We start from the raw sequence: 13,033 nt of genomic DNA, 5'->3' as shown, positions 1-13,033 counted from the left end.
TTTATACGTGTTCCACAGTGACGCCACTGAGGCACCATTAACAGCCAGCGTTACAAAAAAGCTACGAAGTCGTGGTCCGGTTAAAAAAGTGGAAGCTTCTTCCATAGCCCGTTCATATTCGACTGAGTCGTCCGCAAGTCCTACGAATTTGGCAGCTTCTTGAAAAGTTGTGCAATTTGGACCTCCAATTTGAAGTAAATCCGCGAAACTACGACAAGGGTAAACACTTAAAAGAAGTCTTAAAAAGAACTGTTCACCTCTGTTCGGCGCGACCCAAAATAGACGCGCGACGAGCTCACCCCGCATTCTCCGCGTAAGAAATTTGCCGTTTTGCATTTGCACCGCCTGAACTGTCTTTAAACATGGATCTTTCGCATGAATGTTATAATTTTCAAAAAAGTCTAAGTAGGATACCCGATCAAACTCCTCAGTTAAAGGCCTACTGAAATAGTCTAAAAGATCTGAACCTGCATTATTAACTGCCTCGTTCGCGTGGCCAGGCTTAAAAAATACCGAATTTTGATCGGGCAAATGTACTGTTAACATTTTTACCGTAGGGTTCCTAGCTACAATATCAAATTCGAGAACACGCCACGCTGCTTCGCTAGAACTAATATATCGCTTAGTGACATATTGTTCGATTTCATCCTCACGATGTTCTTCATCAACAACGGCAATACGGGCTTCATCAGGTCCTTTTGTCATATATTTAAATAAATACTTAATTATAGCACGCTGTGTGGACACTTCTAAATTTATGTGAGCATCATATTTTAGGAGAAGAGCAGGATTATAAGGAACGACCCACAAATCATTAACTATTACGTCTCTGCCGCGATATTTAATAATCGCCTGATTTTTACTATTGCGACGTAAATGTATAAAACCTCTATCGTCACTGAAGGTGACTGGTGTTTCTTTTTTTGGAAAATATTTTAAACAGTTTTTTTTCTCACTATTCCAACACGGCAAATTAGTTCGGTAAGGAGGGCCGCATGGACCGTGTATCATGTGATCCATGACAACTTTGTACAATAAAGTTTGTGCTGGATCGGGTATGGTAGCTCGAACAAACTTATCAATATCCAGACTTTCTACTGGTCCACCACCTTCCACTCTAAAAGCAATATGCGCGTGTGGTAGTCCTCTTTTTTGGAACTCTATAACATGCATTATATAAACAATTTTTCCGAACCATTTACCCGATTTTAAATCTTTTAATAACTCTCCGAGTTTTAAGTTGAAAACTCGAGCACATGTAAGGGGGTCTTTTGATCGACCTGATAATGTTGAATTTTTTATTTCAGGCCAGTTGGGGTTACAAGTTAAAGTTAAAAAATATGATGGTGGACCTAACCTGTTTACCATTGCTATAGCATCCAGGTATTTCTTTTTCATGTACCGTGGACCCCCTGTGAATGAGCTAGGTAAATAAATTTTACCAGGTTCTACTCCACCTTCTCCTAAAATAAACTCGTCATTAATTAATTCTTGGAGTGGAGCTACTCTTAGCCTGTTTTGTTGTTTTGTTTGGCTATTTTTCAAAAACCGCAAGCGTTCTTCTAAAACTCTACAAAACATATCAACTAACCACTCTTCAGATAAACGACCAAATATGCTAAATCGCGATTCTGACAAAAGTAAACAACGGACATATTTAACCTGATTAAGCTTATTGCCGTTATTACCTCTCATATCTGGATGCCAACCAGTATTTCCATGAGGATATAAGAGAGGATACTGGAAAGTCTCGTATAAGGAATCCATTATATCTATTGTTCGAGGTCTACCGTCTGCTATCTTTTTAACTACAATACAGCGTCGAGTAAATTCTTCGCGGTCTGTACTAATAATTGCGGCAATTTCTTGACCAATAGGTTGATCTCCGAGGATATTACCGTGAGTCGCACGAGTAGTTTTTTCGAACTTCAAGAAAGCTTCTGATGATACCTCTAAACTTAACCTTTTAAAACATTTTATGTATGGGTTAACTGTGTGCATGAACCCCGTAATCATTCGAACTACCGTTTTATCTAAACTTAATTCACCAGCTAAACTCTCTCTCTCGCTACTGTCATTTATGTAAAAATTTATATTATTAGGACTTTCATTGTAAGACAAATCAAAGATACGGTGGTAAATACGTCCTTGAATTTTTAGAAAAGATATACCTTCTGGATGATGGTAACCGTGGGAAACGCCTAATGCCGAAAATGCAAAAATATTATTGTAAGCGCGTGGTCTATTTAAAAAAGATGAATTTGAATAAAATTCTTCATTTAATGGGAGAAAATTCTGAACGTTATAATCTCCTGAATGACAACACCATTGTCGACGAGATTTCTCTTCTTCGAACAATGGAGCATTACAATTTGGACATCTATATGTTTTATCAGACAGAAGCGACGTATTTTTCAAATTATATAATCTAATAATATTAAGTTCGTGTCCCTGTTTTTCACCTATTAAATTTTTTGAATATCTCAGCGGCGTTTCAGTGTTACGACTATTCTCTGTGTATTTTCGTGCTGCTTTTTTGATCGTTTCGGGGTGGAGCTCGTTATAACGTCGAACGGCCTCGCGATGAACGTCTGGGTTGCGTTCGTTATAACGGTGAACGGCCTCGCGATGAACGTCTGGGTTACGTTCGTTATAACGGTGAACGGCCTCGCGATGAACATCTGGGTTGCGTTCGTTATAACGTTGAACGGCCTCGCGATGAACGTCTGGGTTGCGTTCGTTATAACGGTGAACGGCCTCGCGATGAACATCTGGGTTGCGTTCGTTATAACGTTGAACGGCCTCGCGTTGAACGTCTGGGTTGCGTTCGTTATAACGTTGAACGGCCTCGCGATGAACAGCGGGGTTCCTTTTTGTGTATTTCCTTACAGCTTCGCGGTGCGCGTTTTCTTTGCGCGGATTCGGTCCGCGTTTCTGTTTTTTGGGTCGGCCGCCTTTATTTTTAACGCATTGATTTTCGACTTCATTATCAATTCTTTCTAATAGGACAACTGGTTTTAAAGTCGTCAATTTTAAATCATTTGTAGAGTCATTATTTGAATTTTGCACAGAGGTTTTAAGTGGGGCCAGTGTTGACTGATAGTTCATCAAAATCGAATCTAAAGTTTGATTCACATTCAGTAATGGTGAAGATATTAAATCTACTAAAATGGACTGTGACGTTTCGGAACTAACCCGCGATCCATTTTGCCATATAGAGTCGTCATTTAGTACTCTTAATCGAGTCAATGAGTATTCGGATCCGTCGTAAATTTCATTCGCGAGTAAAAGATGTGCTAGCGCTTCGGTTGAATTACATTTAAATAAACGTGCTACGTAAGGACCGTCCTCTGGTTTGCCCTTTCCTATGTTAATGTTTTTGTTGTTAACCGCATGGCTGTTAAAGAAATAATATTCACCATTAAACCGCCAAAAACTAAAAGTATAACCCTGACCCGTAAACAATATGCTATCCGTACTGTCGTTGTGATTTGAATTATTCACATTATAAGCGAATTGCGAATCAACAGTATAGTCATTTGTATTAAAAAACACTCTGTTGTCCAATATATTCTTTAACGTTAATAAACCTATGTCTTTATTCGCGGGGGTAGTGGGATACGTGTTAGAAATGATCCAGTTGTCCTCCATGCTAACTATATGTACGACGTTACTCCCGACGCGAAGCTCATTGGGTAATTCATCTGGCATAAAATAACTGACACCCCTCTGAAGTAGATATTTCAACTGCATGTAAAGTGTATCCCCCATTTTTAAAATTTCATCAATTTCGGCAGTAGTGAAAGATGCGCGACTATGGAACACAGAATAAATTGAAGCGCATGCTGAGATAACCGTACATTGCGAATTGTTACCTTCATACACATCGGAGCCTTGGTGTGTTAGACCTAATGAAACAGTAAATGTTAGATATGAATTTATTTAATAGATAAGGTAATACACCCTATTATTGACACCCCTACTGACTATTAGAAAAATATATACATATATTTTAATATAATTTTTAAATAATTTTAATAAAATTGGTCATTACTCAGAACCATGTATATATACGTATATATGGTTCTAAGTAATGACCAATTTTTTTTTATTACAAACCAAATTAAGCACCTTAATCTCAGTGTGCACATTAAAATTTTTGAGAAATGACCGTACCAATAATTTAAGGTGCTGATAATTAGGCAGTTTACCCTATATACTTAAATTTAAATAAAATCGGAAGGATTGGCCGGAGATTGCGCAAAGTCGAGAGGAGTGGAAAAATCAAGGGGAGGCCTTTGCCCAGCAGTGGGATCGAATAGGCTAGATAAGATAAGAAGATAATTACAGGGAATGCAATACAATGAATAATTAGTATAGGAAAATTAAATTAGGTACCTATTATAAAAAAAAAAAATAATAAACAACACACATAAAATTTCAGTCGGATTAATAAACAAACAATGCCGCCAGCTCGTGCCGTACAAAGCGGCAAAAGCAAAGCAGCAAAGCAACCGCCGAGCATCAGTCCAGTCGCGACAGTCATGTAGAGCACACTTTGTGGTTGAACTTGTTAAATATCAAAAGTCGATGAATAAATTCGTCAACATTGGCATCGTAGTGAAAAAAATACGAAGCGCCCACTTTACAATATAGAAAATAGCATAACGGTTCTGTAAGTAATAATATGGTATATAAAATAAAATCTTATGGAATACTGAAACTATGAGTTTAAGACTATCAGATATCATTCTAAGCAACTATGTATCTCGAAAAAATACATACTTAAGGTTACGTATATTTCCCGTTGGGATAGGCAGAGACCACGCAATTCCATTTACTACGATCCTGACACATCACTTTCGTTTCAACCACTCTTATGCACATTCGCTGGTTTCCAGTACTCTTGACCGTGGCTTTTCTTTAAATATCCTGGAATTAATCGAGGTATGTACTACTTAGGCCTTCCTCTTCCGATTCTACCAATTATACCGGCATAATAAATCTTGTCCATGTCCAAACTATCTAAGCATTCTTTTGTCATTTCTCTTCACTACATCTTCTGTCACAATGCTCCCTCAGCACACTATTTTATCATTCAAAGTTATGCCACTCATACTCCTCAACTTTCTCATTAATAACCTTTTGACAATTTTAATAAAAGATTAAGCAATTAATTGTTGTTGTTGGTTGATTGAGAGGAGGCCTGTGCCCAGCAGTGGGACGTATATAGGCTATTTATGTTTTATGTATGTAAGCAATTAATTACATAATTGTAACATAAATATTTCGTTAACTCTAATAAACTGACTTTAAGTCCAATTTCATTCATATTCTCTCTCATAATCTGTTCTCTGCCTACCCCAATGGGAAATAGGCGAGATATTATGTAGGTATGCAATGCGGCACTCTATTGACGGAATATTTCGAAGATTTAATATAAAATAACAGTAAAACGTAATACCACAGTTTTTGTTCTTATCTTGATCTTGTTGCATCATAGTGTGAGATTATTTCAGACTAATACAGGTGAAGTATGTATATTTGTCAAAAATTTAAAAAAATCCAGGCAAGTGCGATTTGGACTCGCGTACCTAAGGTTCCGTCCACAGAAAAGGTCAGTAAAAGAAAATTCTGATGGCGAAATCCAAGTATCTAGATAAGACGATTGAGTTGAACATCACTTAAGCTATAGGCATCAAATAAAGAATAATACTATAGTATAATAATATAGTATAACATAACATAGTACATAAACTTACATTATATTTTTACTGACTGACTTCAAAATCTATCAAATAAAAAGTCAGAAATAATATTTAGTTGAATACCTACATTAGAATCTCAATTTCGAAATTACTTTTATTTGTTTAAACTCGAAAGTGTCCCTAATAATATTAATACGCCAGTGACCAGGTACCTTCGTTAACAAAACACTGGAATATAACAAGTCTTATAATTTGTTTAATGTATGTAGTGTCCGACACACCCTTGACCGAACACAAGTTTCCTAATTTTTAACTGTTTTTCAACCATAAGTTGGAAATTTCTAAACCAATTTTAATGAGACTTGCATTCTTTCCTATGTTGGACGATACTTAATTCCATAAACAAGCATTATTGCAATACGATTTGTAATTGCTAAGAAATGCATGGACAAACATACATGCATATAAGTATACGGAATTTGGCACACATTACAATATATGGGTCAAATTGATAACCTTCTTTTTGAAGTCGGTTAAAAATGGAATTAGATTAGTTTCCTTCAGTCCCCACCACATGGTCATCAAGATATATACCTAACCATAACCCTAACCATATTCAAAATATAGACAAACCTACATACACTCTTTGACAGTAATTTAAAAAAGTTTCTTGTAGACAAATGTTATTATAGCATTCAAAGTTTTTTTTTTTCAGATAAACTAAATACTTCAAAGCTTCGATATCTCTATATACTTACTTAATAACTTGTTTGATATAATTTTGTAATTATAAATAGCTGTGTTATATAATTAAGTAGATAACTTTATAATAATTTTGTTGCCTAATTACTAATTTCTATAATTCTTAGTTAGATAGTTAAAATATCTTATAATATTATTATAACGTTGGTTATAGTTGTATTTAACCATCTGTAGTAACTTGTCACTTTGAATAAAATACACTACTTCTTCTACGCATAAAACAGACATACCTACTTTGTTGGCTTTTTCACGATTTTAGAGAAAGGTTTAACTTTTCACACAGAATATTAAGATAGTGACTGCTATAGCATAGAATAAGTAATAATAATACTATGGTCATAGGTTAACTTGTGTGTGTATTATAATTTGTTACAGACCTACTTATTACAGGTCATCTAATGAGTGATGTTACTGTTGTGCTACAACATGGGTTGCTGTCAAACCGGAATTACAATCGGATTGTTATAATAATTCAAAAAGGATTCAATCTTATTATTATTATCTATAGTGTTATGATCTCCATCTAAATTTATCATAGGTTAACTAACTTACTTCATACACCTATCTACCTACTTATTTAAATATTCTAAAAAATATTAATAGTAATTAACTACCTATGACCTATTCTAGTCACACAGCATAAGTAGGGGCAATGATCTCCATGTAAATTTATCATAGGTTAACTAACTTACTTCATATACTTACCAACCTACTTACTTAAATATTCTAAAAAAATATTAATAGTAATTAACTACCTATCGCCTATTCTAGTCACACAGCATAAGTAGGGGCAATGCAATTAAGTAGATAGGTAGGTACCTAATGTTATTAAGTAAAGTTTTTTCCATGGCTGATATCAAACGGCTATTTTAGACATTATAATCATCATAAAATCAATCGATCGTTTCTGAAAATGGATTTAACATAAAAAAATATGCATTAGGTATTAAGCTCCTTAAAATTTAAATGCCTAGGTACTTACCGGCACCGATGCAGGTAACAGCAGTCTCGTCGTAGAGGGCCTGCTGCCCGTCGTCGACGCGACGGCGAAGCATTGTAGGGCACAATGGAATTTCACCGCTTGAACGCTTCATCTGTAAATAAACCACTTCTGTACTATATGTGTTTATCTAATAGACAATAAAATGAGAATTACTTATAGCTTTAAGGTAGGTACTTACCTTTTAATGTTTTCACTTTCGTTATATGAAAAAGAGAAAATCAGTACAGAAAGTTAAATATCTTACAATTATAATTGTTTATATGGCTAACGTTATTACGATTTTAAAGATTAGTACCTTATTATACACCTACATATTTAAAAATAATTGTTAAATGATTAATAACAAAATCGACTTACCTTTGGAAATCTTGAAATACAAGTGAAAAAACGCTTGTCACTTTTTCGCGCCAACGGTTTTGGTACAAATTTACTTTTTTTTTCCATGAGACTAACAAAGAAATTCTGCCAAAACAGATTCAAACAGCCAATATCGAAAAATATTGAGGTACTTTTTTACGTCACTTGGACGCATAGATATCGATGGAATTAATAAATAAGCAATATAAAATCGAATTATTTTTTGTCACATCAGTACCATTTAACTTTTTTAAATAAGCAACAATGATTGAGTATTTTCATTCATTTTTCCGTGGGTTTTTGGCGGGAAAGTTGCTTTCTTCATTGAATAATCTTTTTTTTTCTTATTTTGTCACCACTTGCAAGTGATCCGAGGACCATAAGCAGGTCTGGGGGGCTGCGGTTCCTTCATTTCATCAGTCGGGTGTTTTGAATAATCTAAATATTTAATACGAAGTGAACATTGAACATTCTTATCACAATGAGGGACATTCTTGGCTACGTTCCCCAAAAAAATATAGATAACGCTGTGTATTCATGGATGGTGGCGCAAAGCAACTTGAGTTTAAGGCCCCAGGAAATTAGATTCACCCCGGGTGAGACCGCGCTATTATAATAGAAGATGAAGCTGTTGGTATGGCATAAATAATACCTTTGCGTAACCTGTGGATAAGACATAACAACTCTAGAAAATATACGGCTGTGTACCATTGCCTTCCGATTTAAGAAAATTAAAATATGTTTACCTATTTTTAACGAATTTAATGTAGTACATTTGGCTGTATGTGTTATGTTCCCTTTGCTTGTTCTATGGACAAAATAACAAAAAAAAGTTTATATATTTTATTTTATTAGACTTTTTGGCTGGAACCGGACAGTTGTTTTCTTCATTGAATAATCTTAAATCTAAATAATTAATACGAAGTGGTGTTTTGTGGTTAATGACCGCATTAAGTTAGTCGGAAAACATTCGCGACAGTGTTATTATATCGGAGTATTCAATAAACAAAGTGTATCTGCCTATTTTCGCTTCGTGCCTAGAAGCCACTTCATAACTCGAAAGTTTATGCGGACTTTTGAGTTAATTCGTTTAGGGTTCCTGAGTAGGAGTCTACTCCGAGGGTGGGGGCTTAGGTTTCATCATCATCACCTTTCATCATTCATCAAGAAAAAAAAAATACGTAAGACATGGCTGTATGGGCATAGTTCCCTTTGCCTTACCCTTCGGGGAAAACCAAAACAAAAAAAAAATCTCGTTGGTGAACAATTCGCGAAGTTCTATTGTACTTGTACCTATTGATATTTTCCTGTGCTACTTTTTTCCTACCTACTTTGTTAGAATTTGTAACTTACAAGTTCAGGCCCTACTTCCCCGTTTTTGCGTGGATATTCAACTGGTAAAACTTCCAGAACCATTATGTGTTTTGGATAAAGCCGAAATGATAAAAAGTTTGTGGATAATGTTCGTTGATAAATTGCAATGTAAGTAATATACAATCGAATGACACTGTTATTATAAAGTTATTTAATTATAGGTGTTAGATGCTGATCGACTTTGTGTGTAACTCATACTAAGAGATGCAAGCAACAATAGGTAACAAGTCTCCTGATGAATGTTCCAGTCCGAGAGTTGGAAGCAATGTGTCTGTATAAGTTGTGGAATATCTTTGGGAAGGCATACAAGAAGACAAAATCACAGGCCATAAGCTTAGGGAAAGAAATGAAGAGTGACATTATATAGAAAAACAAAAATATCTCCGAGACAGGTAATAGAGTGAATATCAAAATGTGCCAAGTTTGGTGGCGAACTTTCATATTATTTTTTTCGATAAATTGCGTTCCGACATGATAAAGGATCCAAAAGGAGGAGGAGGATCCTTTTTCATGTTGGAACCCAATTTTTCACGAAAAACCAAATATGAAAGTTTGCCACCAAACATGGCACATTTTGATATTCACCCAATAAAGTATTAAGGATTATAATTTACATTGTGTAAGAGCTATTTAAAAGGTTTTATGTGTTTCAATCATAATGGGGGACTTTCCAATCGGTGTTCCCAAAAAACACAATAGGTAAATGGCATTGTTAAGTTTTTTTCTTCGTTTAAACTTCTAACTTCATGGATAATAGACATATGCATCTTTTAGCTTTGTTTTTGGGTATAAATGATGATGGTATATTATGATGATACAACTTCCACCTATTATTATTCTGATCAAAATAAAGAGAAACAATATAGGTAGCAATGTCATTCTATACATAATGTGATTTTAACAATTAGTTTTATATTATATGATGATTCCATCAATACATTACATTTTTGAATAATTATGTACCCCAGCAATGAGAAAATAGGTAATTTATCAGGTTAATTATTTTATTAAGAACATTCATATTTGCTTTCAGATTCCTGATGGATGCTCATGTATGCGTTGTTTGCACGATGAGCTCACCTCAAAAGTATTAATATCTAGTGAACATAAGAGCTGTGTTAAGTGTGACGTTCCGTTGCATTGTATGTAGTTAGTAGCTATTTATGTTCATAAATGTTGTTAAACTACGAGCTTAAATCACTTTATAATTTATATTATCATATTATTAAATAGTTCAATAAGTAAATAGTTAAATAAGCTAGTTAGGCACATAACCCATATATTTTAATGTTATTGTCAAGTTTATTCTATACCTACTTACTAATATGTTACCATATTAAGTTCCCTGACATGATTTATGTAATGACTATGTACTAACATCAGTAAGTAGTAACTGGGACCAGCAGCTTAACATGCCATTCGAAGCATAGATTATCTTACTTCAGGCAATCGGTTGATCAGCCAGCCATCTAACCAAACTGGACCACGGAGGCCGAGAGTACTTGGTTAAGTTGCTGTTTTATTTCAACTATTTAATTAAATGTAGAAATATTTTGTGTGGTTGCACCTACTTGTGATATTTTAAATATATAATAAAACAACTTATTTCTAAAAATATATCTTTCATTGTCTAATAAAATTGTTTCATTTTAAAATTACTTTGAAAAATATAAATAGTAATCACGTCGTTTACCACCACTTCAACTGATAAGATCTCACAATCAGTGTTTTTGTTGTATCAAAATTGTTAGTTGCATTTTAATGTAGGTACCTACTGACAGTGAACTTATGACCTTTTGAGACCAGATTTCCACATCAAACATCCTTTGGTACCTAGTCTTTATTGGCTTAAATACAAGACAAATATTATTACAAAATCTATAGGTACCAATGAGGGACTTTCCAGACTACTTTTCCCAAACAAAGATAGATGGCTCTGTACAGATGTGCGATCGTTTAACGTTCTAATTTTACGGATAATTTATATACTGCCATTGCATTATAATATATTTGAATAATTATTTATTCGAGTAATGAGAACATAGGTATTTACGTATTTATCACGTTAAATCTGGACAGCTCCATCTGTATTTTTTTTTTTAAGAAAAGAGCCTGGGAAGTCATCTATTAGTTTTTTTAATAAAATATTTCTATTACCTACCTACTTAGTTACTAAAAAATATGCAAGAGTAACATGGTGTTGTTGGTGCTCATTCCAGTACACACCATCGAAGTTTATTTGAAGTTATACCTGTCATTTTCTTATCAACCGAAAAGGAAAGGGACGGATGATTGAAAACTGTAACTGGATACCTTCACACGACTTATTTAAGCTATGATAATCGCTAATTACAGTACCCAATGCACCTAGAGCGAGGCGTCAAAGTCACATCGAGATTGGGATAATCGACGCTATTACAGTAGCTCGTGATTACCATGGTTACTCGCCACCAACTCGCTTGAGATCGTGGTTACCATGGTTACGCTCCACCGATTTGCTATTAAACTACACGATCCTGATCGACAAGCCCGTGACCTTGACGCACCGGGCAGAATGGATTAGAAAGTGTATTTGCCGCATTGCCGCGCGATAGAATTTGACCAAGATTTAATTAGGTCTCGTGAAAACAAAAAAGTTGCAGGTGCGATAGTTTTGCCAGACCGTAGGGTGCCGCCCTGATGCGGAGCAGTTTTCAAAGATCGAGTAGCATTTCCATAAACATCTTGACGTTCCGATCACACACCTATACATCAATTTTACCCGTAAGATATTTTCTGGTAAAAATTTTTTTGTATGGCGGCCATCTTGTTTTTCCGCCATTTTGATTTTTTTTCACTGGCGACTGAATTTGGCCAAGATTTAAGTAGGTTAAGTGGAAAAAAAAATTTCCAAGAGGGATACTTTTGCCAGGCCGTAGGTTGTCTCCCTGATGCGGAGCAGTTTTCCAAGATGACGTTCCGACCATCTTGTTTTTCGGCCATTTTGTTTTTTTTCACCCGCAATAAAATTTGACCAAGATTTAAATAGGTTTCGTGAAATCAAAAATGTTCCAGGTGCGATAGTTTTGCCAGGCCGTAGGGTGTCTCCCTGATGCGGAGCAGTTTTCAAAGATCGAGAAGTATTTGCATACTTAACAAGACGTTCCGATTACAACCCCATACGCAGTTTTTACCAACGAGACATTTTCTGGAAAAACGAAATTTTGTATGGCGGCCATCTTGTTTTTCCGCCATTTTGATTTTTTTTCACCGACAACAGAATTTGACCAAGATTTAAGTAGGTTTTGTGAAAAAACAATCGTTCCAGGTGCGATAGTTTCGCCAGGCCGTAGGGTGTCTACCTGATGCGGAGCAGATTTCAAAGATCGAGAAGTATTTCCATACTCAACGAGACGTTCCGATCACAACCCCATACACAGTTTTTACCCCCGAGACATTTTCTGGAAAAACAAAATTTTGTATGGCGGCCATCTTGTTTTTCCGCCATTTTGATTTTTTTTCACCCACAATAAAATTTGACCAAGATTTAAATAGGTTTTGTGAAAAAAGAATCGTTCTAGGTGCGATAGTTGCGCCAGGCCGTAGGGTCTCTCCCTGATGCAGAGCAGTTTTCCAAGATCTGGAAGTTTTCCCATACTCACCGGAAGATCTTGATCACACCCCCCATACATCATTTTTACCCCCCGACGCTCCTTCTGGGAGAACAACTATGTCAGTCAGTGAGTCAGTCAGTCAGTCAGTCAATGGGTTTGTAGCTATATATATTATAACTAGATGTCGCGTGGTTCGCTCGCAGCAAGCTGCTCGCGTGTCTTGTTTTCCCGCCATT

At 35.5% G+C, this 13,033-nt stretch overlaps 1 long non-coding RNA gene across 2 annotated transcripts; it reads left to right on the top strand.

Annotated features, from left to right (window-relative positions):
• The first annotated feature begins 9,083 nt into the window (after nucleotides 1–9,083).
• Nucleotides 9,084–10,794, top strand: LOC126381211 (uncharacterized). 2 transcript variants are annotated; one of them, XR_007568718.1, is made up of 3 exons: nucleotides 9,084–9,292; nucleotides 9,366–9,596; nucleotides 10,238–10,794. It is a non-coding gene; the product is annotated as an uncharacterized LOC126381211 (long non-coding RNA). The 2 variants fall into 2 exon arrangements; XR_007568717.1 differs by having other exon boundaries at nucleotides 9,086–9,312; nucleotides 9,453–9,596; nucleotides 10,238–10,793.
• The last annotated feature ends 2,239 nt before the right edge of the window (nucleotides 10,795–13,033 follow it).

This window comes from Pectinophora gossypiella, unplaced genomic scaffold (genome assembly GCF_024362695.1).
Source record: "Pectinophora gossypiella unplaced genomic scaffold, ilPecGoss1.1 Pgos_40, whole genome shotgun sequence".
Lineage (NCBI taxonomy): Eukaryota > Metazoa > Arthropoda > Insecta > Lepidoptera > Gelechiidae > Pectinophora > Pectinophora gossypiella.
Note: the sequence above shows the minus strand (reverse complement) of the source record. Positions and strands in the feature narration are given on the sequence as shown.